At 41.1% G+C, this 14,698-nt stretch overlaps 1 pseudogene; it reads left to right on the top strand.

Moving 5' to 3' along the window:
• The first annotated feature begins 13,377 nt into the window (after positions 1–13,377).
• Positions 13,378–13,554, top strand: LOC140286384 (U2 spliceosomal RNA; annotated as a pseudogene).
• The last annotated feature ends 1,144 nt before the right edge of the window (positions 13,555–14,698 follow it).

Here is a 14,698-nt window from a genome sequence, read left to right as displayed (position 1 = left end):
TACATCAGCCTAACCAACACGCCCGGAAGGACAAAGATAAGAGTCAGCAGTAAAAGCTGTACTCCACCGGTGTGTTAAGTGCTAGTAACCTCTGACACCGAAGATTGAAACATCCTTACTGAGACCTGTGATGAAGATGATCATACACATGCTGTGAACCATGGAAGAAACTGTTTGTTGTTTGTATTTTCTTATTTGTAACCAGCATGTGCACATTGTATCTTGATTTCACAGGAAGCAATAATACAGGGCTGCTGTATTTTTCCCTGTGTGAAAGGCCTCATTGTATGTATCTCACCAAATGATTCAAATGACTCAAAGAACTTTTTTGCTTTCAAAATTTTTCCTGTAGTGACGCTGACTTAGAGAGGGATGAAGATAATCATATTTGATTGTTCATGTTTTGATTGTTTATCATTGGACCCTTTATCACTATGATGCCTGCATTTTAAACTCACGTTGTGTGCAAATGCAGGCTGATGTTTTACAGATAAAGTTATTATTTTCCTTGTTTCTTTTGGGTTGATTAATATAATGGTATTATTATAATCAAAAGGGAGGAATGTAATGGAAAATAATTCTTATATGCATTGCATTGAGTGTTACTGTGTATAACCTGCAAAACACTGAGCTGCAAGGTACCACCCTGCCCTGTTTTCTTAAATTCCTCTTTACAATGGTGGGCTTGTTATTATGAGATAGCTGCACTTTAGGGGGGACAGGGTTAGGCTGGTATTTACGAGTGTGTCTGGGTAACCTCAACTAATGGTTGGGGAGGAAAGTTAGAAGAACAATCAACTATACCCAAAAACAGATGACGTGATGAGTGGGCAATATAACTGTGTGTTTTTGCTTCAGTGGTCAGAGCAACTCTGTATTCTGTACTGTGTTGTTCTCTCTTGCAAGATATTATTATTAAAGCCTCTTATCTCCTCAAAAGAAAATAACTGACTCCCCAAGTGCAAGTGTCAGGACAAATGATCAAACTTCTCCAAGCTTCAGTCTGCAGAGAGGTACAAGACAGGGTTGCCCACTTTCTCCCTCACTTTTTGCTATTTTCATCGAACCTTTAGCAGCTGCTATCAGACAAGATAGAAATATTAAAGGCATCCAACCCCAAAATATTGAGCATAAAATAAGTCTTTATGCTGATGATGTATTACTTTTCCTTCAGAACTCACAAACGTCTCTCACTCACACGATCACACTCATAAATAAATTCTCAGCACTTTCTGACTACTCTATCAATTGGTCTAAGACCACAGTTCTGCCCATTAACTATAGGGACCAGAATATACCTGCGATCACTTTACAGTCAGGAAATATTAGATATTTAGGAATAAACATTTCCTCCAGGCTCTCAGGGCTAACAAAGCTAAATTATGTGCAATTATTAAAGACAGTAGAGGACGATCTCTCTCGTTTGAAGTCCTTACCTATATCACTTATGGGGAGAGTTACAACCATTAAAATGATGATACTACCAAAAGTTAACTATTTGTTCTCAATGATCCCCATAAAACCATCTGCTACTTGGTTTAAGTCACTAGGTTCATGCATCTCCAAATTTCTGTGGAAAAACAAACCACCACGTATTAGTTTAAAAACCCTACAGAAGACCAAGGACAGGGTGGATTAGATTTACCTAATTTTCAGCACTATTCCTTAGCCAATAGGTTACAGTATATATCAAAATGGTTTAAACCTAGCCCAATAGATGAACCATGGATAAATATAGAACAAGCATTGTGTGATAATCTGGAAATCTCTGACCTGCCACTTATTAGTCAAAACGTAAAAAATCACAAATGTTTCAAAAGCATTAACATCAGCACCTCTCTGACAGCCTGGTGGGAATTTCTTAAAATAACATAGTCTTCACTTGTCCCGTGTAAGCTTACACCCATCTGGAACAATCCTGACATCCTGCAAAACAAAAAAATGCTAAACTTTACTCTCTGGAAGATCAAAGGAATCAAACATCTGGAACATATAATCCAAAATGGACATTTTATTTTATTTGATGAGCTCATATCACAACATGAGATAGGCAGCAATAAATTCCTAGAATATCAACAACTTAAGTCTATAATAAAAAAGAAATATATCCTCCACCAACCAGACTTACAACTCCCGATTAGGGTAGTAGAATTTCTAAGCATCTGCACCCCAAAACTACTATCAAAAATATATAAATTATTGTCTAAGATAGATGACACAATGTCTCTACCGTCCTCAAAATGGGAGGCAGATTTATCCATCAGTTCTAGTCATAGCTTCTGGCCACATATATGTTTGAACACCTTCAGAATGACTCGAAATCCTAATTTACAGCTCATACAATACAAAATTCTTCATAGAACACACTATACAGGACAAAGGATGTTCAGGATGGGTTTAACACACTCAAACATCTGCTCACATTGCACAGATAACACACCTGATGATTATGCACACGCTTTGTGGTTTTGTGCGCCTGTCCAGAAGTTCTGGCTTGAAGTCTGTGCGGACCTATCAACATGACTAAAGTGTAGCATTCCTGCATGCCCCACACTGTGCATACTGGGTGACTTAGACAACATCAACGTGGAATTTAGCTTAGCACACATGATCCTCACAGTGTTATGTATAGCAAAGAAAACTATTCTCATGAACTGGAAAGCGAAGAACAATCTGTGTATTAACCAGTTTAGAAATTTTCTTTTAGATTATATTAGCATGGAAACAATGTCTGCTTCCTCAAAACATCAATTGGCTGAATTTAATTCTCTCTGGTCCCTTCTGATTAGCTTGATCACATAGTGGTGGTGGTGGGTTGCTGTCCCGTCGCTCTGGGCGGTTGGGTGTGTGCTGGGGGGGGCTGTGTGGCTTCGGGCGTCTGGTGGTCTCTCGGGTCGTGGGGAAATACAGCAGCCCTGTATTATTGCTTCCTGTGAAATCAAGATACAATGTGCACATGCTGGTTACAAATAAGAAAATACAAACAACAAACAGTTTCTTCCATGGTTCACAGCATGTGTATGATCATCTTCATCGCTGGTCTCAGTAAGGATGTTTCAATCTTCGGTGTCAGAGGTTACTAGCACTTAACACACCGGTGGAGTACAGCTTTTACTGCTGACTCTTATCTTTGTCCTTCCGGGCGTGTTGGTTAGGCTGATGTATGTCAGGGTGGAAGTCATCTACTGGTTCTGGTACCTTCTTACAGTGACTGGCATGAATCCAGGTTGCTCTCTCTGCAACTTTAACAGCTGTGTGAGTGACCAGTAGCACCTGGAACGGGCCTTGCCAACGTTTGGACTTCCAATGTTTCCTGCGAAGTTCCTTCACCACCTGTCATCTGGTTGGAGTGGTGTGTTTTCTGTGGCTGGAAGGGCTGCTTTTACTGCCTGTGAAACTTGAGATAGAACAGTGGAAAGGTTTCGACAGTAAGACAACATAGCATCATCACAAACAGTTGTGGAAGGGAGGGGTCTGGTTACAGGTCCCAATCCCAGGTTAGGAGGTCTGCCAAATAAAATTTCAAATGGGCTGAGATTCACTTGAGCTCTGATTCTCATTCTCATGTAGGTAAGCACAATAGGTAATGCTTTTGTCCATGGCAGACCTGTTTCTTCACAACATTTGGCTAACTTGGACTTTAATGTACCATTTTCTTTTTCCACAGCACCTCCACTCTGTGGATGATAAGCACAATGTGTGCGCAAGGTTATTCCCAGGAATTTACCAACCTCAGTCAATGCAGTGTTTACAAAATGTGTGCCATTATCACTGCTGATCTTCTCTGGAATGCCCCATCTAGGAATGATTTCTGTTTAGCAGTGCTTTAGTCACTGCATTACTGTTTGCATGTTTTGCAGGGAAAACTTCAACCCATTTACTAAACACGTCCACTATTACTAGTGCATATTTCTTTCCTTCAGCTGGTGTGAGTTCAACAAAATCCATCATCAAATGTTCAAAAGGTTTCTCTGGTGGAGGGTGTGCAACTTGCGATGTGTGTAATGCCTTTCCTACATTATGTGTGGCACAAACCATACATGACTGACAGTATTTTTGCGCATATGAACTGAACCCTTTTGTGAACCACTGAGCAGTGAGTGCATTCAGCATCCCTCCTTTTGACACATGGTTCAACCCATGTGTCAATTTTGAAAAATGAGGAAAAAAATGTTTAGGTAGACAGGGTTTACCCTCAGGTCCCATCCAAACACCATCCGTATGAGTTGCACCCACAGAGGACCAAATGCGTCCAGAGGACCAAATTTCATCTGCAGAGGCAAAAGTTTGCAAAGCATGGACATCTGTGAGGGAGTCTTCTGCCTGCAAAGAGGGAAGCAAAAACAGGAAAAAAATTAGCTGCTTGCTTAGCTGCAGCATCAGCTCTGGCATTACCACAAGCAACAGGATCGTCTGAGTTAGTGTGAGCCGCACACTTACAGACCGAGATTGCTGTAGGCAAATGGATCGCATCAAGAAGATCAGAAACCTGCTTGGAGTTCAGAATAGTTTTACCATCTGATTTAAGGAAATGCCTGTGTTTCCACAGCGCACCAAAGTCATGAACAACACCAAAAGCATATCTGGAATCTGTGTAAATAGTGACAGACTTACCAGCTGCCAACTTACAAGCTTCAGTAAGTGCAATAAGTTCAGTAGTTTGAGCGGAGAAATGTTTAGGAAGAGAACCAGACAACAAAGTGTCATGTGAAGAACATACTGCAAACCAAACACAGTTAGTACCTGTGGCTGGATCACGCAAAGCTGATCCATCTACAAAAAGAATCATGTCAGAGTTTGGAAGAGGAGTCTCTAAAAGATCAGGTCGGGGTGTACAAACTTGTTCCAAAACAGCTTCACAGTCATGAGGCTCCCCATCCTCAGGAGTCGGAAGCAAAGTAGCAGGATTCAGAACAGTACAACGTTTAACAGTGACATTTGGCATATCACGGAGCACAGAGGTGTATCTGAGCCAACAAGCAGTTGAAAGATGTGAAGTTTTCTGCTCGAGAAGAATAATGGCAACAGTATGAGGAACCAAAACAGTCAAATTAGCGTAGCCCACAATATCTTGGGAGGCCAGGACAGCTTTCTCTGCAGCTGCAACAGCACGAAGACAACCAGGCAGGCCTGCAGCCACAGAGTCCAGTTTTGCTGAGAAATGAGCCACTGGCCTTTGCCTGCCCCATGTTCCTGCATAAGAACAGATGTCATACAACCATGCTTCTCATCAACTGCCTGTATGAAAGGTTTATGAGGATCTGGAATGCCAAGTGTTGGTGCTGTTTGAAGAGCCAGCTTAAGCTCACTAAAGGCTGATTCAGCCTCAGGAGTCCATGGAACACGATCAGCTGACTGGAGCTGCATGTCAGAACTGCAGCTGCCTTTACCATGGATAAGAGCACCTAAGAGAGCTTCGAGAAAAGAGTAGTTAGGAATAAAGTTCCTGCAGTAAGATGTTATACCTAAGAATGACATAAGCTGTTTTTTAGTAACCGGTTTAGGAATGATCTGAACTGCAGCAACACGTTTAGGAGAAAGTGAGCGCCCATCCTTAGAAATCACATGACCCAAAAAGGTGACTTCGTCCTGTACAAACTGTAATTTAGAAAGGCTGGCTTTATGGCCATAAGAAGGAAGATGTTTCAACAGATTCACTGTCTTTTTCACACTGTTGTTTAGATGGACCACATAAAAGGATGTCATCCACATACTGCAAAAGAGCAGAGCCTGTGGTTGATTGAAGTTAATCCAGACTAGCTTTGAGGGCAGCATTGTAAATAGTGGGACTTTCACAGTACCCCTGGCATAACCGGGTAAAAGTCCAAGATCTCCCTTCAAACTAAAAAGCAAACCAAAATGGGCTATCAGGGTGCACTGGCGACAAGTCAACCACTGAGAAAAACTGTGCATCTGATGTAATTTGAGACAAAATAGTGTGTGGGTTGGGCACAGTAGGAGCATGTGGCTGAACTGCAGCATTCACCGCTTGGAGGTCCTGTACAAAACGCCATTCATCTGGCTGGCCAGCATCTTTAATCTTTTTAACAGGAAACAATGGAGTAAGCACAGGTGAATTTTCAAAAGGAACAATAACGCCTGTTTTCTGAAAAGATTGAAAAACAGGTTTAATCCCTTTAATTGCTTCAGGCTTAAAAGGGTACTGTTTTTTACATGGACAAAAGTCTGATTTAGGGGTGACAATTACTGGTTCACAGCCTTTTATCAACCCCACATCATATTTGCTCTTAGCCCAAAGATCATTGGGCACTTCAGCCAACATGGGTATCGAAGACAAATCTGTTTCAGATAAAAAACATGCTTCAAAATGTGATTCTGTGGTAGGAATTAAGTCCACAGTTCTTTGACAATGCATTGTACTCAAAAATGTTTTTTTGTATGCTGACAATCGTTCAGAAAACATCAAATTTGGATCAGCAGGTGAAACAGTCCACTCCATTTATTTCTGACATGTAGCAACAAACTCTCCCACACCTTGTCACTGCCAGTGTGTACGTTTGGCCAAGGAAATGTGAGGGCGAGTACCACAAACATTAAAAAAATCGAAGTGCTCTGGAGTGAGCGACACAGCCAATAAAGTAGGCGCACATATTTTTTCACTTCTTCTCATAGTCATTGTCAGGCCCCAAAGAAATGTGTGATGTGCAGTGCAAATCAGTAGGTTGCATGAAATCAGAAAGGGGTGAAACTAACACTTCTGCTTCTTCCACTAGTTGTTGTGAAAAAGGAGAGCTGGGAAGTTTCCACTCATAAGCATATGTAAGTGCCGATGAATCAAACTGCACTGCTGTGAAAACTTTGTCAGGCTGTAACATAACCTTAACACCCTCTGGTGTAGAAGTTAAAATAATGCCTAATTTACACATGAGATCACAGCCCATCAGGTTAATGGGACACAACTCTGATAACAAAAATTAGTGTTTGAAGGAGAGCTCATCGGGAGTGACAACACGCAATGGGCATTGTCATTTTCTCCTTCACAACCTGGCCTGAGGCAGACATAGAGTAAACGTGGTTTCCACTTAACTTTGGAGGACAATAAAACTCCCCTGACGTCACTACTGATGAACATAAGTTCCCATATTCTGAGAGAAATATCTTTGCTCTAGGACGGAAATCACAGTCGGCAAGCGTTTCTTCACTACACAGAGCAGGAAAAATGTGTGAGTGTGTTTGTGCTATCACCCATTAGTGGAGGCTCCGCTGCTGCGTGACGTCCAGAACCTGCCTCCCACCCTCAGTCAGCCTTTTGCCCAATTTCATCACTTTTCAGCTGTGGACAGTCCTTCTTCCAGTGTCCAGTCTGGCCACAGTAAAAACAAATATTCGGATCATAGCTCTGATCCCACACGTCCACGTCTTCGACTTCGGCCTCGTCCTCTGTTTACACCAACTGCGTAATACATGGTCATGGCTGCCAAATGCAGCTCCTTTTCACACTTGTCCCTTTTGGTTGTCTTACGCGTCTCAATTTGGTTATGAGCATGGCGAGCATATCGGCGAACGTCAGCCAAACGAGGACCCTCACACCATCCCACGTAAATGTTCTTTACTTCAGTGGCGACATCTGGCATGAGGCCTTTAATTATTGCATTGCATGCAATACTCTCCCATGGTCCTGATTCATTACCCAAATCCCTTGGTCTCTGATGACCGCTGTGCTTGCTGACTTCCTCAAGGATGCGGTGTACAAAATCATCAGTCCCTTCACCAGGTTTCTGTTTGCAGGTGTAAATGTGGGACATATTGATTTTGGTTGGAAATTGAGTGGTGATGGCTTGACACAGTCTTTGGTTGGCTGCTTCATATTGAGCGTTATCATTATGTCCTCGTTCACTGTTGGTAGGTCGCAAATCCAGTTGTAGCATACTGGCCTCTATTTTGCAGAGGTCGGACGGTTTGAACTTTTTTGCCAATATGCGACGCAATTCAACCCCAGTCGGGCAGAATTGTGCGCAGAAATCTCGCAACTCGTCAGCAAAATGGGGTCCAGAAATCTCTGGATCTGGTAAGCATTGTTATGCTTCCATGATGTCAGTCTCAGTCCAGGGTCGATAAACCAGTAATGGTCCAGTGGGAACTGCAACTTTAACCATAGGCATGGTTTGAATCTGGTTTTTTTTTTCTCACGTTTAGATCTCTGAAGTCCAGATTGTGGGTAAAGGATTTTTGTCACTTGCGTTAAAAGTTCTTGGGCAGGTACGCTGGAGAACCAAACGTCTTCCTTTTCCTCATCATCAGACCTATGTAGCTGATGTTGTGAGAATGATGGAATTTCTTCCCGAGGGAGGATGGAAGAAGTCCCTTCTTCCCGAGAGCCAGAGGCTTGTGGCAGGGCTGGCTGTTGTTGTTGCAGGCGTTGTGGAGGGCAGGAGTCCAGGTCTGGATCCGGCACAGCTAATACTAAATTATTATCATCATTCCGTCATGGCATTTGTTTAACATTTTCCTTTCTTTCTCTTAATACACTTTATTTTTTCCAAAATTCTATACCTTTCTTACTTCTTATTTAAACTTAATTTTCTTTTTTTTTGCTTCATCTCTTTCTCATATTTGCAAAACTTTTCTTCTAATTTTCTTATTTCTAACATACTAAAAGAACCTTCTGGTGGAAAACCTCTGGACCATATGTCTTTTTCATTTCATCATGCTTAGGTCCCCCGGTAGGGTCAAAAGTCTGAGACCTACTGTTTCCCATTCTCAGACTTGGAATGGGGAAATATATTCCTTCACTCAAAGGACGTCTCCAATGAGGACCTTAATCTGTACTCACACTTCTTCGGAGTACTTCACACTTCTTCGGACTGCTTCAAAAGTTTCACTTACCCATGAAATCTCTGTCTCACTAATGACACAACCGGGAAACCCTCTTTTATTCAAATAAAAACTAAAAAGCAGTCCTATCGTCTCAGACTATCATGTCTGTTTTATGAATTTAAGGGGCTAAAAAGTTTTGTTCTCGTTTTTCTATGATTAACCGAATGTATGTGAGAGTCCAAACAGACAGAAGGGTTACGGCCGAGCGCTGGACCTTCCTACCCGGCTGGGGTATATGTTCTTGTATGTTGTCTGACTGTTTGATTTGAATGTGTTGTGTAAGTGTCCTGTTGAATGTTACATGTTTGGGCTTTGACACGCTTCACTGTGGTTGTTAACTGTGTGGTGTGTCCTGAAATGTTATATGTTTGGGCTGTGTGACATGCTTAATGCTTTTCAGTAGCAACCCACTTATTCATATATAGCAACTGACAACATAAGAAGACATACTTTGATAGTAGTTGTAGAAGTATCCTTATTGATAATAGATAAACTAATTCATAGTGATAGAACAGTAGATGAACAGGTGCCTGCACATGTCTCATGAAAATAAAATGGGTGTATGATTGCTGACGGCAGAGCAATACTGCCAAACTTATGAGTTCTTGTGGCAAACTTGATTCAGTGTCTTGACGTGTATACGCTGTTTCGCTGACTTGTCACAAGAAACAAAGTGTGTTTGATAAGATCCGACCATTTTCTTACGGGAGGATCAGTATGTACGGATTCTGATGTGACTGATAAACCCATTCGTATCTTAAGCATAATCTAATACGTGAGACAACGCCCTGGCACACAATCAAAAAAAAAAAGAGAGAGAGCGGTTTTGTGTCCCCACAGTCCATAATGTAGAAAAGAGAGAAAAAAGCCTTTCTGATTTGGTGTGTGTGCTCACAGTGCAGAGTGTAGAGAAAAGAGAGAAAAGAAAGCCGTTTTGGTGTCACAGGTGTTGTGACTTACACACACACCTTTCTGAATTGAGAAAGGAAATTATTTTAGAGAAAGCACTAGAGTTTAGATCCCACATTTGTTGATAGGCATTCATTTAATTTTTCTTTTAATCAGTTTTAAAGTGAATACTAACTGAGAAATGAAAAAGGTGAAGAGTTTAGAAGCTTGGTTCAAGAGCAAAACTTGGTTTGTGATCAGCTGAGTCTCTAAACAGAACAGCAAAGGGCTTCATCGAACATTTAAAAAAGATTCAGATTGTTAGAATATCCAGAATTTATAGGAATGGTGGTGATTACTCTTATTTTCTAGAATGGAAATAACTGCACCATGTCTGTTTTATGAATTTAAGGGGCTAAAAAGTTTTGTTCTCGTTTTTCTATGATTAACCGAATGTATGTGAGAGTCCAAACAGACAGAAGGGTTACGGCCGAGCGCTGGACCTTCCAAAAAAGATGAGACAGGCTGGACCTGTGCCATACTAGTTAAGACCTGCCTGTGGATAACAGGTTCATTAAACTCTCACATACACAAACTCACACACGTTCGCACACATACACCCATTCACACACACATTCTTGAACTTGCTGCAAGATTAAACATTTGCATTAACTGACTCCAGCAACTCTGAGTCTCATTGAGAGACTTTTCTCAACAATTGGGTCCTCAAACCAGATCTCAACGTTTTTTCCGCTTTCCAGGGTCGGAGCTGAAACCGTGCACGGGGGAGTCCAGTACTCCTAATGAAAGACCCCCTGCTGAATTGCGGTAATTAGGGGCAAGTGTCCACTGAAAGGGGGAAACAGGGACAAGATCGTACTTTTGAATCAATGGCCAGAAGCCATTGGCAGTGCAGGCATCAACAATAATGGTGTTATTTCACCCATTAACACTTAAGGTACCTCATGCAGTGGCTGTGATATGGTTACTTAACAAAATATCTTTACCAGACATCTCTCCTACATAACAGTTCTTCTTTCACAGCCACACCTTGTTGTCGAGAGATGTGCTACACTTAATCCATCCACACTGCTACCTACCCCACAGATGGAAAGCCTCATGATTGCATGTCAGAAATAACCATCAGTGTTTTACCCAGGCCAGACTTAACTGATATACGTTATGAAAATGCAGAAATAACTATATTTATTCAACAGGTCAAGCAAAAAACCCTGATGGCACAAATGCTACAGGATTTGCAGTAGTAACAGAAACTGAAGTTTTCTTAAAACAACCACTACCAAAAAATTACTCTGTTCAAGCAGTCGAATTGGTAGCTTTAACTGAAGCTTGTAAATTAAATAACAAAAAGGTTGTTAACGTTTACACTGACAGTCAGTATGCCTTCTCAACTGTACATGTGTTAACACAGCATTGGAAAAACAGGTATGTTGACATCCACAGCTAAATGTATAAACTACAAATATTTTAGCATTTTTAGATGTTATTCAATTGCCATCTACAATAGACTCGTATGAATGACCGGAAGGAAAACCATACTGCCCAAGAATTTGTTTAAATATGCTGCAGTATTGAGCCACGGACCATGTCATGTCTCAACAGGAGGGATGGAAGCAATAATGAACCAGGTTTTTACAGCATATGGTTTTACTAATTATTAAAAACATTTTTTTAGAATAAATAAATGAATGAAGTTTTGTCTAGCAGGTCAAATATGTGCAAAATACATTCCACAGGGCAATCTAAGACCAAAACGAAGATAATTCCCTAAGCCAGTGTATCTTTTTCAACATATTTGTTTGGATTTCATTATTTCATTATTTTGTAGATTTCATTGAACTAAATTAATGTTAAGGGAAACGATTCTGCTCAGTGACAACAGAGGTTTTTACCAAATGGTCTGAAATATTTCCATGTGCACAAGCAGATGCACTCTCAGTAGCAAAATCACGCGTAAAATAACTCATTTCTAGATTTGAAATTCCTGAAAAGATCTTCAGTGATAATTTGACACACTTTGTAAACAATGTCATCTCACTGATGGCAAAGAACTTAAAATAGACCTTAGAAACCACTGTGATATAGAAGGTTTCGCTAACACATTGGAATTGTTTTACTATTTACATATGCATGTGCAGTGAAGAATTGCTTGCTGCTGATAAATGCAAAGAAGAACAGCTTACACATAAATGCTCACATATAGGCTGCTGAATGCAATGAAGACCTGCTTATCCAGTAAAGTTCAATGTCAATGTGTAATATTCAATTAGGATTTGCAAAACAGTGAAGTTAAACAATGAATGGGTCCATAGTCGGTATGAGAAGACTACAGGAATATTTACCTGGGTGTACGTTCAAACAGAGATGAGAAAATTGCGATAAATTATTGTTTGTTTGTTTGTTAGTATGTATATGAATGTTATGTGTATAAACTGTGTTGAGTTGTAGTTACTCAGTAGTGTCTCAGTGAAACAACCGACGGGGGAAGCCTTGCGGTGACAACAAAAGCAGTGTTTTACTGATCAGTCAAGTTGCTCCAGTGTACTCCATACAAACTGGTTGGCTACTGAAGGGATAGAAAATGGGGAATACTTGTTTTAAAGCAAACAAGGAATTAGATGGGAAAAATACATGTTTTAACGGGACCCAGACAATATTAAATACTCAGACAGATGGGAGAAGAAGTGTAGTTTTGTAGGAAATCACAAAATTATTACATAAAATGAGTGAAATCAATTGAAGAATGCCTTTCTGAAGAGCTGTTTACCACAGATGAGCAGCTTTGCGACCAAGCACATTGTAGATCGCTTTACTGCCAAAATGATCTAGTTTAATGGATTGGTTTAGACATTTATAACAGCATTTTAAGAACAAAGAGAGAAACAAAAAGGGACAACGCTTCATGGTGGAAGGTGATGTATAAATAACTGTGTATATGATGAAGGAGAGACCATTTGAGCAGCACAGCCATTTCGCAGCACAGGGACAGCAGTCCAAGTTAAAGGATCTCCCATGTGGTATCACCTGTCACACTGTGTCAAGGCATCAAAAGAAGAAAAAATCACCAAACTCAAGGACAAAGAGACGAAGACTCCGGTGAACGAAGAGAGAGGACTTACAAACCAGAAATACAAAAGGATGCTCGATATCAAGATCCAGAAGAAGAGGCTAACAATGCCACGAACACTTACGATGCTGGGAATGATGCCAGCAATGAACAGAGAAGAAGATTCAGTGTCATCAATCTGCAACACGTGCCTCTAATGAGGGGGTGAATATAGAATCCTCAACGATTACAACGTCTCTGGGAACTGTGACAACAACAAGGTTTAAACCATTTTGATATATATTGTAACCTATTGGCTAAGGAATAGTGCTGAAAATGAGGTAAATCTAATCCACCACTGTCCTTGGTCTTCTGTAGGGTTTTTAAACTAATACGTGGTGGTTTGTTTTTCCACAGAAATTTGGAGATGCATGAATCTAGTGACTTAAACCAAGTAGCAGATGGTTTTATGGGGATCATTGAGAACAAATAGTTAACTTTTGGTAGTATCATCATTTTAATGGTTGTAACTCTCCCCATAAGTGATATAGGTAAGGACTTCCAACGAGAGAGATCGTCCTCTACTCTCTTTACTAATTGCACATAATCCATCTGTACTTATCAGTTTAATATGTGATATGTCTATGCAAGGACTACATATTAAATGGATTTTTATCAATAGGAGTTGAAAAAGGAGCTTGCTCCGTTCACTCCAAGCATCGACCCGGTACTGCAGTGCCGCTGGGAACGGTGCGCTCTCCTCTGCTCTTGTGAAAAAGCTAACAGCGGTGCAGGATGGAAGTTTCTTTTAGTCTGCTGAGAAAAGAGAGTGAATGCGAAGTAGACTTTAACACGGCTCTGGGAGCGAGCCGAGTGCGGGCTAACCAGGAGAAATGCTTGAAAGAAACGCGACACCGAATGAGCGGTCAGAACAAAGCCTCAATACGGTGTTCCTGTGGTGTTTTTATAAAATGCGGTGAAAATAAAGGTGTGAATGCCCCATAGAAAACTAAAAGGTGGAGCGGAAGTGTTCGGCTGCAAGAAGGTGTGAATGTCCGACTATATTTGGTGAAAAGCAGGTGAAGCAAGGTCTGAATGCCCAACCTTACATAATCAAAAGCGAGATCAGAGGTTTTTGGCTGCAAGAAGGCCATAGTTTGCCAAAAGCGGGTAAGGTGCGAATGACCGACTAAATATCAACAAAAGTGGGGGCGGAGGTCTTCGGATGCAAGTGGGTGTGAATATCCCACCATACAAGTATGGTGGAGAGGAAGCTGTGAATGGCCGACCATAGTTTGCAAAAAGCGGGTGAGAAAAGGTGCGAATGTCCAACCATACATGATTGAAACAGGGTGTTTGGCTGCGACAAGGTGTGAATGTCCACCCATAATTAATGAAAAGCGGGCAACAAGTAGGTTCGAATGCCATACCATACATCATCAAAAGCAGGAGTGGATGTGTTTGGCTACAAGAATGTTTGAATGTCCGAGCATAGTTTGTAAAAAGCGGGTAAGAAAAGGTTCGAATGCCCGAACATACACCATCAAAAGAGGGAGCGGAGGTGTTCCGCTGTAAGACGGTGTGAATGTCCGACCATAGTTGGTAAAAAGTGGGTATGAAAAGGTGCGAATGCCCAAATTCGGCTGCAAAAAACTGTGTTCGGCTGCAAAAAGGTGTGAATGTTCGACTAAAGTTTGTAAAAAGCGGGTAAGACAAGGTGCGAATGCCTGACAATGTATGATCAAAAGCGGGAGCGGAGGTGTTCAGCTGCAAGAAGGTCTAAATGTCCATAATTAATTGCTAGAAAACATGAAAGAAAATTTTCGAAAATCAATCCGCACATGATCATAAGTGGGAGAGGAGGTGTTCAGCTGCAAGAAGGTGTGAATATCCTACCATAATTGC

Source organism: Leuresthes tenuis, unplaced genomic scaffold, assembly GCF_036924035.1.
Source record: "Leuresthes tenuis unplaced genomic scaffold, fLeuTen1.0.hap1 SCAF_89, whole genome shotgun sequence".
Classification (NCBI taxonomy): domain Eukaryota; kingdom Metazoa; phylum Chordata; class Actinopteri; order Atheriniformes; family Atherinopsidae; genus Leuresthes; species Leuresthes tenuis.
This window is presented reverse-complemented; position numbering and strand designations above follow the sequence as displayed.